This window comes from Pogoniulus pusillus, chromosome 39 (assembly GCF_015220805.1).
Source record: "Pogoniulus pusillus isolate bPogPus1 chromosome 39, bPogPus1.pri, whole genome shotgun sequence".
Lineage (NCBI taxonomy): Eukaryota > Metazoa > Chordata > Aves > Piciformes > Lybiidae > Pogoniulus > Pogoniulus pusillus.
In genome coordinates, this window is record NC_087302.1 from 6,521,805 (window position 1) to 6,534,177 (window position 12,373).

Here is a 12,373-nt window from a genome sequence, read left to right on the forward strand (position 1 = left end):
AATAATTGCTCAAGTTTTTTTTGTTCTAGCTTCTAACTTTAAAGCTGTTTTGAATGTTGATGTTGAAAGGACTTTAACATTTCTTTTGTACTTCTCTATTTAATATATTCCACCTAAGGAAGTGGAGTTGCAGTCCCTGGAGGTGTTCAAGACTGAATGAGGCACTTAGTGCCAGGGGCTAGTTGATTAGACAGGGCTGGGTGATAGGTTGGACTGGATGATCTTGGATGTCTCTTCCAACCTGGTTGATCCTATGAAGAGACCAACCCCAGCCTGGCTCCAGCCTCCTCTCAGAGAGCTGCAGAGAGCCAGAAGGTCTTCCCTCCACCTACTTTTTCTCCAGGAGAACAACCCCAGGTCACTCAGCTGCCCCTTACAAGTTCTCCAGGCCCTTCACCAGCTTCATTGCCCTTTTCTGTCCCCTCCTTCTGGTGCTGGCTGTCTCCGGTGCTGGCGGTCCCCGGTGCTGGCTGTCTCCGGTGCTGGCTGTCCCCGGCGCTGGCTGTCCCCGGTGTCCCCGCTCCAGCAGCGACCGGTACCAGCAGGTCGCGCTGCGGCTCCGTCCCCTTCCCGCATCCCCCGAACCCATCTGCAGCGAAGTCCGAGCTGCGACAGCCGAGCAGGGTCGTTTCCACCCTGGCTGGGTACCCTTCTTGCCAGCCAAGGCATCCCCCCAGCCCCCACCCAAGGATCTCTGCAGCCAGTGGGAATCAGCCTGGGACTTTCCCAGCACAGGTTTTTCCCCCAGCACCCTGCGCTGTGACCCATTCCCACTTCATGATCCCAGAGCGCCCTGGTACCCACCACCCTGGGCTCTTGTCACACCTCTTGCAGTGCAGCTGCAGACGTTTGCACTGTGCACAATTTGCAAGAGCTGGGCTGCTTTAGAGAGCCTGCAGCCTGCTGAGGAAACACTTCCCCTCCTGCTTGGTCCTCCCAGCAGGCTACCAGAGAGAGCTCCAAGCCAGGGGCAACCATTTGCTCATGACAGCCTCCTGCAGAGAGAGAGATCCAGGTTAGCTTTGATCTCTTCATAAAGCTATTGAGTCTGGCTCAGCGCTGCCTGCAAAGCTTGCCGGTAGCTCCAGCCCCGCAGCTACAACCTCCCGATAGCCCCCAAGGCTTGGGCCACACCAACACATCCACAGCAGGGCTCCAGCTGCTGAGCAAGGAGGATGTGCTCTGATGTGAGCTCTGAGTCAGCCACGGACCAGGAGCCCCTTCACCACCCCTGCCCTGGCAGATGCAGAGCTGGGCATTGGCATGGTCATGGATCCTGTCCCTGCTCCACAGTCAGCTCCTCAGAGCCAGGTCCCAGAGCCAGCAGGACCCTGGGGCCCAGCACCACACGGACCCAGCTGAGGCTGCAGCGGTGCAACATCTGGGAGCTGTTAGCTGGGAGCATATGAGGTCCAAAGCCAATGCTTGAGTCATTGGCTCCATCGTCTTCATTCCACTGCTGGTAGCCACCACTCTTGCAGGAGCCACTGACAACTGCTTGTGTTGTTGCTGTCAGCTCCAATAAGCAGCCCTACTTCTGCTGGGGGAGGGGACACATGGGGGCTCACCAGCCCCACTCAAAGCCAAGTTTGAAGCACAAAATCCTCACCAGCTCAGGCTCTCCCCCAGTTGGTACTGGGGGTAAGCAGGGTCTGACAGCCAAGGTACCTTACCATGCCTAAATCACTGTCCCTAGAAGCCCCCCACCACACACCAGGCATCCTCCAGCACACAGGACCTCGGGCACCAGGTGCCAGCAGCATCCTGGCAGTGCCATCTCCAGAAGGCTCAGGGGATGAGTTGGTCCCTGCCTGATCTGCAAAATGTGTAGGCAAAATCCTGAGGAGCCATCAGCTGGATCTGGGCAGGAGTTGTGCTCTCATGGGTCACATGGGTGGTACATGCTCACCCCATGGCCCTGGGGAGCTCAGCCTGGGCACTGTGGGCACCCATTCCAGTGTCACCTCAGCAGACTCTGTCACACAGCAGCCAGTAAACATGGCACAGCTCTCACCCTCATCAAGGGCTTAAGTGCCTTGGCGCTGTTAGATAAACAGGGCCCTGAATGCATGCTCTGTGGGCACCTCAGCATGCTCTCCTGTGCCCTGCAAGTGACCCACCATCAGAGAGCACCTGGAGCACACCTCTCAGTCTCCTCTGCTCCAAGCTCCCAGCCCCAGCTCCCTCAGGCTCTCCTCCTAACAGAGCTGTTCCATTCCCTTCAGCATCTCTGTGGCTCTGTGCTGGACTCTCTCCAGCAGTTCAATGTCCCTCTTGAATTGGGGGAGCCAGAACTGGACATAGTACTCCAGATGTGGTCTCACCAGGGCAGAGTAGAGGGGCAGGAGAACCTCTCTTGACCTACTAACCACAGCCCTTCTAATACACCTCAAAATGACATTGTCCCTCCTGGCCAAGAGTGCACACTTCTGGCTCCTGCTCAACCTACCTCTCCCTTTGGAAATCACAGAATCACAGAATTAATCAGGCTAGAAAAGAGCTGAGATCATCAAGTCCAACCTAGCACCTAACCCTCCTAATTAACTAACCCATGGCACTAAGTGCCTCACACAACCTCCTGTTAAACCCCTCCAGGGACGGTGGCTCCACCACCTCCCCAGGCAGACCATTCCAGTGCCAATCACTCTTGCTGTGAAGAACTTCTTCCTAACATCCAGCCTAAACCTGCCCTGGGGCAGTTTGTGTCCTCTTGCTTTGTCCCTGGGTGCCTGGGAGAAAAGATTAACTCCTGTCTGGCTACAATCTCCAACCCTCCTGACCAAGCAGCTGGTTCAGGGGCATGTGGATGTGATGGGCAAGGTTCTTCAAGAGCCAAACTGGAAGAGACAAGAAATAAACAGGGCACTGAGCCTGGGCAGGCAGCCAGCCCATAACAAAAGGCCTGGAACACAAACCCTATGAGAGAGGCTGAGGGAGCTGGGGGTGTGCAGCCTGCAGCAGAGGAGGCTCAGGGCAGAGCTCATTGCTGTCTGCAGCTCCCTGCAGGGAGGCTGTAGCCAGGTGGGGTTGGGCTCTGCTGCCAGGCAAGCAGCAACAGAAGAAGGGGACACAGCCTCAAGCTGTGCCAGGGCAGGTCTAGGCTGGATGTGAGGAGGAAGCTCCTGCCAGAGAGAGTGATTGGCACTGGAATGGGCTGCCCAGGGAGGTGGTGGAGTGGCTGTGGCTGGAGGTGTTGAAGCCAAGCCTGGCTGGGGCACTTAGTGCCATGGTCTGGTTGGTTGGGCAGGGCTGGGTGCTAGGTTGGGCTGGATGAGCTTGGAGACCTCTTCCAATCTGCTTCATTCTATGATTCTAAGAGGAGGTCCTGGGAAGGAACTCACAGCTCTCAGCCCCCACCAACACCATTGCCAGGCTCTGTGAGGCAGCCAGGTGAGGAAGGAGCTGTGGTTGCCTATGCTTAGTTAGGTCAAGCAAAAACTGTTTCACCAAAGTCTCTCTTTCCTTGATGTTTTGGAGGTGATGTGGAGTTCTGAGCTGTTAGAGGGCTGGGCAGCTGCTGCTGGAAAACCTGAGTTAGGGAGAGAAATGTCACCCCAAATTTATTGTATTTACTTTCTGCAGTGTTTTCAGAATTTCTTCCTCTTCACTAGTTTATGTTATACACATTTATCAGCTTTCCTTCAGGCTTTTAACCCCAGATTCACTGTCTCAGGTTAGAGCAGAGAGTGATGAAATGGGTATGGCTGGGGCTGAACGCTGGCATCTGCTCAGGGGATGGGTTGTGGCCGAAACTGAAGTAAGGAAATGGTCCAAAGTGGACCAGAAGGAGGGCAGCTGCACACTGAAATGGGCTGTGCCTTGGTGCTGGGGGCTCCCCAGAGTCTCCTCACCTCCTCTCAGAGCTGCTGAAGGATCCACACCTTTCTCACCAGCTCTCTTCACCAGCTCTGGGATTCATTTTCTTCCCTGTTTGCAGAGGAGAGAGAGGTGAAGCCACATTTTGCCCAAAGGGGTTTTCAACTCAAATGGACTGCTCTGTAGAAATCCTCTTTTTAAAGAGCATTTTCAATCCTTCGAGCAACCCAGGCAGCCTCTGCTGACACAAACCCCAGCAGCCTGCATCCTGCCAGCAAGAGCAGCAGGCTGAAACCACCCCCCCCCAAAATAAGGGGAGGTCACAGAAGTGAGCCAGAGCGGCACTGGGAGCCTGGCAGTGTGCAGGTAATGAGTGAAATTAACTCCCCTGTCTGTGAAGCTATTGAAGGCTGCAGCCCCGAAGTGGACAATGGGATCAAAGTTGGGATTTGCCCACGCTCCGGGCTCAGCTTCAATGGAGTGCCTGCTGGGTGCCAGGCTGGTGCCCCCCGGGACGCCCGTGGGCATAAGCTGCTCAGGGAGGTTCAAAGGAGCCCACACAGCCTTGCAGGGCTCCCGGGACTGTAGTCAATTCCCAGGCTTTCCGGGGGCTCGCTTCCCAAAAGGAGGGGAGCAGAGCCGGTGGGGGGGGCTCCTGGGCTGCCTGCAGGGAAGGTGAAGGGGCTAGAGACCCCCCAGTGACCCCAGCGCCTGGAGGGGCCACGCTGCCTCCCCCAGCAATGGGATAATGCAGGCTCCTGCTGGCAGGATTAGCCATAGAGCAGGACAGCTGAATCAGACGCTCAGCCCTTAACAGGATTAGGCTCCCGGGAACTCCAGTGAAAATCCGGACACCCTCCCGCGGAGCGGCTCCGCTGCCTGCAGGCCCCCCCCCAGCTCACACAGCAGCCCCAGGGGCCGCACGGGCTGGGAGATGCTCCTCTTCCCTTTGGAATGGCATGGTAAAGTGTCGGGGATGAACCCCTCACGCCTGTGCAGGGAGCGGGCTGAGCTCTCCATCCGCTGCGGGGATCTGGGCTCCTCTGGGCTTCCTGCTGATCCCGGCTTTCCTGCTGATCCCGGCTTTCCAGCTGCCCCCGAAGCATCTCCCCAGGCAGCACCAGGAAGCTGCTGCGGTCCAGCCATGGGTGCGTTTGGAGCTGATCCTCCAGCCTGTGCCAGCCCAGCCGCACACTGCTGCCACCTGAGCCACGCAGTCTCAGAAGCAACCAGGTTGGAAGAGACCTCCGAGATCATCCAGTCCAAGCCAGACTCCGGCCGAACCCTCCAGGAGCCACAGCCTGCAGCACCTAGAAGGGACAGCAGTGCCTCTGGAGGTGGGATCTCATCCCAGCATCACCAGGAGTGGATCAGAGCCCACCAGGAGTGGATCAGAGCCCACCAAGAGTGGATCAGAGCCCACCAGGAGTGGATCAGAGCCCACCAGGAGCACCAAGGCTGCTCTTCAGGGCAGAGACACTGGGCAGGGGAGTGAAAAGTATCACCCTGTCATGCCAGACACCCCAAGCAGACAGCAGATGTGTGTGGCTCCTCCACTGCCAGGTTTGACATCCCTGCTACCAAGGGGAATGGTTCAATATTCTCTAGGAACTCTGGATCAAACCCTCAATTTCCATGGAAACACAAACCTTGGGGTGCCCAGCATAAGGGTCTTCAAACACTCCTCCAGAGAGCCTGGATGCTTCCTGAGCTACACTCCTCACCCACCAAGACTGAACTGAATTGTCAGCTCAAAAGCAAGCCACCAGCGAGGCTGGGGAGTTGCTACTCCCATGACATCTCCATTCCTCCCACAGAGGATTTGCAGCAGACCGTGGGGGAGCAGCAAGCTGAAAGAGAGCTGTGCCATTTCCAGGTTAACAAAGACTTCCACCTGCTCCAGCCCATCACCTCCACAATAGCTCTGCCCTGGGCATGCCAGGCCTGAAAGCACAGCTTGCTGCCCCAACTCCTCGTTGGATTTCAGAGAGGCTGGCAACTGAAAAGCTGATCCAATTTAGCCACACTTCATTATCCCACATAGCATGACATTGGGACACTTGCAGACATAATCCAGCTTCCTCCTGCCTGGCAGGATGCATGGACCAAAGGCAGGGAGAGGGAGCATTAATAGCTCTCTGCTGTGCAGATGAATCTGGGCAGCAGCAATGAGATCCTTTGGGCTATTTCTATCCAATCTCACACAAGAGTAAATCAGAAGCTTCTATAGGCTGCCATTAAATTCCTCTCCATTAATAGCAGGGTAACAGGGACCAGAATTTGTCCTCTCTCTTTTTATACTTTCCTGATATTTTAAAAACTGCTCCAACTCTTTGGCTTCAAGCTGAGCTGGAGATAAAAGTTAACCTCTGACCCAGAGCAGCATCTTTCATGTGAGGCACAATGCAGAGAGGGCTTCTGACAGCGATTCAGATCAGTAACCTGCATTTCAGCCTGGCTCTGTTTGCCTCCAGCCTCACCTGACTCCAGCAGCCAGGATACAAGGAACTGCCAAACATCATCACCATGGGCTTCAGAGGGTGGCAGGAACCACGGATGCCAGCTGTGCCCTTTGAGCTCGAGGCCAGCCCATGTCACAGGGGGTGAAGGCAGCCACTTCATGCTGAGAATGGTCCCCAGTGGAACACATGGAATGAGTCTGGTCAGGACTGGTGATAAAGAAGAGAAGAGAGAGGCTCCTGCTCCTCCTGCCCTTCGAGAACGTCATTTCCACAGCAACAAAGAGAGGTTCATTAATTAAGCCCCACAGCTCTCATGCCAGAGAGCTTAGGACATGTGCATTTTTAAAACATATAGACAGGCATGCACATCTGTGGGCAGCCAGACACCTCTGCACACATCTGCACACCTTTGCACATCTAAGAGACCTGTGCACACCAGCCCCAACCCCCAGACAATGGCCCATCCCCAGCAGCTCTCATTACAGGAGCAGCCATCTCCACCTGCCCCTCAAAGGGACCTCAGCAATTCAGAACAGGGATAAAGGGCAATGCTGGATGCCAGAGGGGTTTCAGGAGGGCAGAGTGAGAACCCAGTTGTGAAGTAGTCACGGATCCAGAGATCCCATCGCAGGCCCTGACGGGAGCTGTGGTTTCACAGCTCAGTGCAGCCCTGACACAGGCTGTGATCTTTGCTCTCTGTCTTCCATTGAGGAGCAGCTCTCTGAGTAGGTTATGACCACCCCAGAGGGGTCTTGGACAGGACACAGCCTGGAACAGCCACAAGGGATGCTTGGAAAAGGAGGAGGCTCAAGAAAGCATCCCCTGGCCCTGTGGTGGGAAGTGCCAGATTGCTGCTTCATGGAGGGTCAGCAGTGCCAAGGGTAAAGGGTTCCAGGACACCAGCAGCCAGATCCTTCCTGAAAGCAGCCAGAATCTCCACACCTGTGGATCTGGGAAGCTGCTGCTGCTGGATCCGAAAGACAAACTGAGCAGCCCTTTGTTTCACCACGGCCCTGCCCATCAGCTCACGCCTTGTGCTGCAGGGCTCTGGCAGAGGGCTTCTCACTGCCACCGCCTCACTGGTGCCAACTCCGTCTAAGGCCTAGCCCAGGGTGGACGAAGCTCTCTCCAGCTCCTCCCCAGCAGCAAAGCAGGTCTGAGCCCAGCCCATGTCTTGCTAACCCCCGGGGCTTGGGCACAGAGAGCCCTGAGCTGCAGGCGCAGGCACGCACGGCAGCTTTGCCCCATCCCATCCCTCGCCCACATACAGCTCCCAGGAGGGCCCAGCACCCACCGCCAGGGGGTGGGCAGGGATGCTGCTTGTTCTCCTCCATCTGAGCCTCTGCCACCTCCTGCTCATCCAGAAGCACATGGGAAGCAGCATCCCATCCCACCCCATCTTCACGGGCTAAGCAGCTCCAGCCACTGTCCTGGCAGACACCTGATGTGCCTGTGTGTGGTGCAAGCAGGGGTCTGGTCCCACTCAGTGAGGCGGTGTCACAGCTCTGGGGCAGCCAACAGGAGGATTTCTCACCTTGGACCCCATGTCTGAGAGCCCTGGGGTTGGTGACACCAGCAGTAAATCACCACTGCTGCCTGGCACCGGTCCCAGCGGCACCGGCGGCTGGGCAACAGCCCCCTCGCTATCGCCGGGAGGAGGAGGAATTCGCCTGCCATCAGTGCAGTGATTTCCCTGAAGGCTCAGGCAGCGATGGCACTCCGAGGGAAAGGAAACATAAATCCTCCCTTGCACTGCCGGTGACAGCCCACAGCCCCGGATGGGAGGCACTAATTGAGCCTGATCACTCCAGCCAGAGCCCGGCCAAGCTTTGTAGGAGCTCCACGGTCAAAGAGTGTGCAGGCTTTGGACTCATTTCCCTACTTCTATTAACCACAGGGGGAAAAAATCCCCATTTAGAAACAATGCTGCAGATATTACCTGATAGGGCTGCCTCTTTTTTTTTTTGCTTGTTGTTGTTTGGTCTGCTTGGCAGCAGAGACCAAGTTCTGCCTTTGGAAAACATTTGGAGAGCAGTTTCTGTTGCAGTTCAGTGTCACCCACCCAGACCTTTCCCAGGTTATCTGCAAAAGCAAACCCAAGAGATGTGGAGGGCTTGAGCTGCTTCAGCTGATAAACCCCGAACCTGTTGTTTTAACTGCGGCTTTGTTTTTGCATTAGAAAGTAGGATGAAAATGTTAACAGCCCTCAGAACAAAAAGTCATTGAAAATGGGAAAGGTCGCTTGGGAATGAAGGAACAGGGCAGGTTTGTGCCTTGGGGACCACCCTCCCTTCCCACAGAGCTTGACGGAGTTTCACTGAGCGTTTCAAGTTCGATGGGGAGCTGAGCTGTCCTTGCTGAGGAGGGTGAGAAAAAGCTCTAGGAGCAAAGCAAGCAGCTAGAGACTGGGCTAGGGCACACCAGTGCCACAGCGGTATTGGCTCCTCCAGCCAGGCTCCGGTGTAGGCTTGGCTTTGGCGCTCCCCAGCCCCTCCATCAGCGTCTGGAGGAGGCGGAGATGTCCTCAACCAGCAGCTCCGGCGATGCGGGGACAGGCACCGTACGCTGCTCCAGGGCTGCAAAATCCCACCTCAAAGCCCTGCCTGGGTCTAAATAAAGCAGCCGCTGAGGCGGGAGATGGATCGGTGGCTGCGTGTCTCTGCCTGATGTCACCCCGTGTTTTTCCACAGGCCTGTCGAGTTTCAGCCCCGTCTGATCCGCCGATGACAGCCGAGGCTCGCCTCTGCCAGACAGCTCCGGGGCGGCCGCGGCGGAGCCGAGAGCCGCAGGATTGATGAGTCCCTCCCGGCACGCTCCCGCCGCGGCTCACCGCGCACCGGTCCTGGGGAGGGTGAGGGGACCTGCGGCTGCCTGCACGGTTTTGGGGTGTTATTGCAGAGTTTCTGGCCTTTGGGGACTTCCCGACTACCACGGCTGCAGTTAGGGCAACCAACCTGAAGCTGGGCACTGCCGCAAATCCAGCCGAGTGCAATCCAGATGGGGAGGGAGGGAGGGAAGGAGGAAGGGTGCTGCAGTACAGGATGGGTCTTGGGGTGGGAAATCAGCTCTTCCCAGGGCAGGGCATCTGGGAAATTAATCCAGGAAGGGAAAAAAATTTCCGTAGGTGGAAAAATAGGTCTGGTATCAGAGAGGGGTTTAATGTCACTGTTCAACCTTCTATTCTGGCTTGAATTTGGATCCTCTGCCCAAATGTCCTTCCACAGATTGCTCAGAGAAGTTGTGGAAGCTCCAATCCTGGAAGTATTCAAAGCCAGGCTGGATAGAGCCTTGAGCAGCCTGGTCTGGCATGAGGTGTCCCTGCCCACGGTAGGGGGGGTTGGAACTAGGTGGACTTTGAGGTCTCTTCTGATTCCAACCATTCCATGATTCTGTCCACTCCAAGCCAGGTACCAGCAGGCACACACAGGAGGGGAGATTGCCCCCACGTTGTGCTCCCAGATACCAGCAGAGGCTGAAGGGCTCCCAACAGCACGTGGCTGAAAAGCAGGGCACTGTGTGCCCCCGCAGCAATTCGTCAATTAATCTGAGAAGGAACAAAGCAATTAACAGGGGAAGCAGAGGATCGACTGACAAAGCCTCTGCTGGGGGCAGGAGCTGCTCCTGCCTGTTTGTTTGGCTCCTGTTTCTATGATGGTGGAGCTGTTGGGAAGGGTCAGTTCACCACTTGGGTTATTTGTAGCTGTCCCAGATGTATTCTTAGCACCTCGGAGAGACAGCCAAGGGCTGGCTGGGGACTGCTCAGCTACTGGGACCTGCCCCTCTTCTGGGGGTTAAGGAACCTTCCTTTCACCACCAGGTGCTGAAGCCTTCAGGGCTCAGCAGTAACCACAGCATTTCCTTCAGCAAACCAGGCAGGCACAGCCTGCAGAGCCCACTCAGCTCTCACAGTCATTGTGTCCTGGTTCTGTCCTCCAGCAAGGAGCCCCTCACCTGCCTCCAGCCACCTGGAGCTGCTTCTTCCCCAGCATCCTCCTTGGCACAAGCTGAGAGACCCAAGTTATGTGGGCATCAGAGCCCCTGGCATGGAACAGGGCACTGCCAAGTGCATGGCTCTCACCAGCTGGGCAGTGACAATGTCCAGCACCATGACCCTACAGTGCCCAGCCCGTGCTGTGCTGTGGCTGCAGGAGGGGCAAGCAAGAGCTGTGCCCATTGTGCTGACCCTGCTGGCACGTGGCCCTGCTGTGGCCCCTTTTGAACGAGTTCAGGACCTTAGCTGAGCTGTGTGACCCATCCCAACAAACCTGTCCATAACGGGGCTTTGTTGCCTCAGAAAGCAGGTTTCCCAAGCAGGCCTGCCACTGAGGGTTATCCCAGGACAGAGATTTTTTCCCCTTGGGGCTCCAGGAGGCTGCAATTACACAAGGCTCTGAGTTATTCCTGGGGCTGCCACATGTAAGGTTAGCTCCCGAGCTGTGCCCAGCACAAGGGCTGGGGAAGTGCAGCGATCCCTCTGGCACAGCCCCAGCACCTGTGCCCACACAATCAGAGCAGGAATCCAGTGCCCTGGCCAGGAGGACAGCTGTGGGGGAGAGCAGCCTCCAGAGCAAGCCCTGCTCACGGGGCACACAACCCTCTCACCCACGGGAGGATGGCATAAGCAGGCAAGACTACGCTGCCCTCACCACTGGGGAAGGATGGGGAGCCCTCCTTAGAGCAGCCATGGGGCTGGTACATGCCCTGGGCACGCTGGATGCCACCTGCAGGGCAGCATTTGAGGGCAGGGAAAGCTACAGAGTGCCTTTGCCTGTCTATTTCCTCATCCTGCTCTCCTGCCCAGGGGTGATAGCAACCTGGACTGCCCCTTTGCCCCTCAGGGCGTGACACCCGGTCCTGCAGCGCCCGTCCCAGCTCCCCAGCGTGAGCAGCCACCACCTTCAGCAGCCTCTGGAGCAAGCAACCTGCAAAGAAAATAGAGAGCTCATTCCTTTGAAGTTAATGAATCGTGAAGGCCTTTGAAAGCAGAGCCGTGTTTATTTACCCGCCGCAGCTCATGTGGCTGAAGCACCCAGACACCCTGAGCCCGGCGCTCCTCTGAATGAAGATCAAATGGAGCCTCTGCCCGGCTGAGCTTCAGCTGGAGCAGCGAGGGCTGCCCCAGCCTCTGCCTGGAGTGCAGGCAGAGGAAGGACATCCTGACACAGACCCCAGAGACTCCAGGGGACAGTCTGTGGGCTGCCAGGTCAGGTCTCGTGGAGGAGAGCATCAACCAGAAATTCCATGCACTGGGTGCAAGCTCTGAGAACCCCAGCCCGAGGTGTTGCCACTTCAACATCTACAGAATCACAGAATCAGCCAGGTTGGAGGAGACCTCCAGGATCGCCGAGTTCAACCTATCACCTAAGCCTTCCAATTAACTAACCCATGGCACTAAGTGCCTCATCCAGCCTCCTTTTAAACACCTCCAGGAATTTCGACTCCACCACCTCCAATGGGCAATCCCTCTTTCCATGAAGGATTTCTTCCTAATGTCCAGCCTAAACCTGCCCTGGCAGAGTTTGAGGCTGTGTCCTCTTGTTCTGTCACTGGGTGCCTGTGAGAAGAGACCAACCCCTGCTGGCTAAAGCCTCCTTTCAGGTAGTTGTAGAGAACAATAAGGTCTCCCCTGAGCCTTCTCTTCTGAGAAACAATCCACGCACAGACCTCCACCACCCTCCCCAGGCTTGCACCAGCTGCCTCTTGCCCTCAATCTGGGACCAGCCACAGCCTGGCCCGAAAGTCTCCTGCCCAGCACCATGCCACAGCCAAAACCTGCACACTCAAACAGACATGGCACTTGTTACCCCCTCCCCATCCTTTCCCACCAGAGCAGGACACAGGCAGCTCAGCCTCCTCTCTTTGAATGAAAACATCACAGTAACAAGCTGTGATGTGATACCTGTGTGGAATCACAAAAGGACAGCACCCTACCAGCTCTCCCAGCTGTAACTGGATCATCACCAAGTGCAAGTCTCCAGTGCCTGCTCCTCGCAGAGTGGGGAAGAGGAGCTTTGATCTGCAGCAACAGGAACGGGAAGGAAAGAGCAGAACAAGCAGAGCTGGGCAGAGGGCTGCAGCAATGTGAAAAGTCCTTT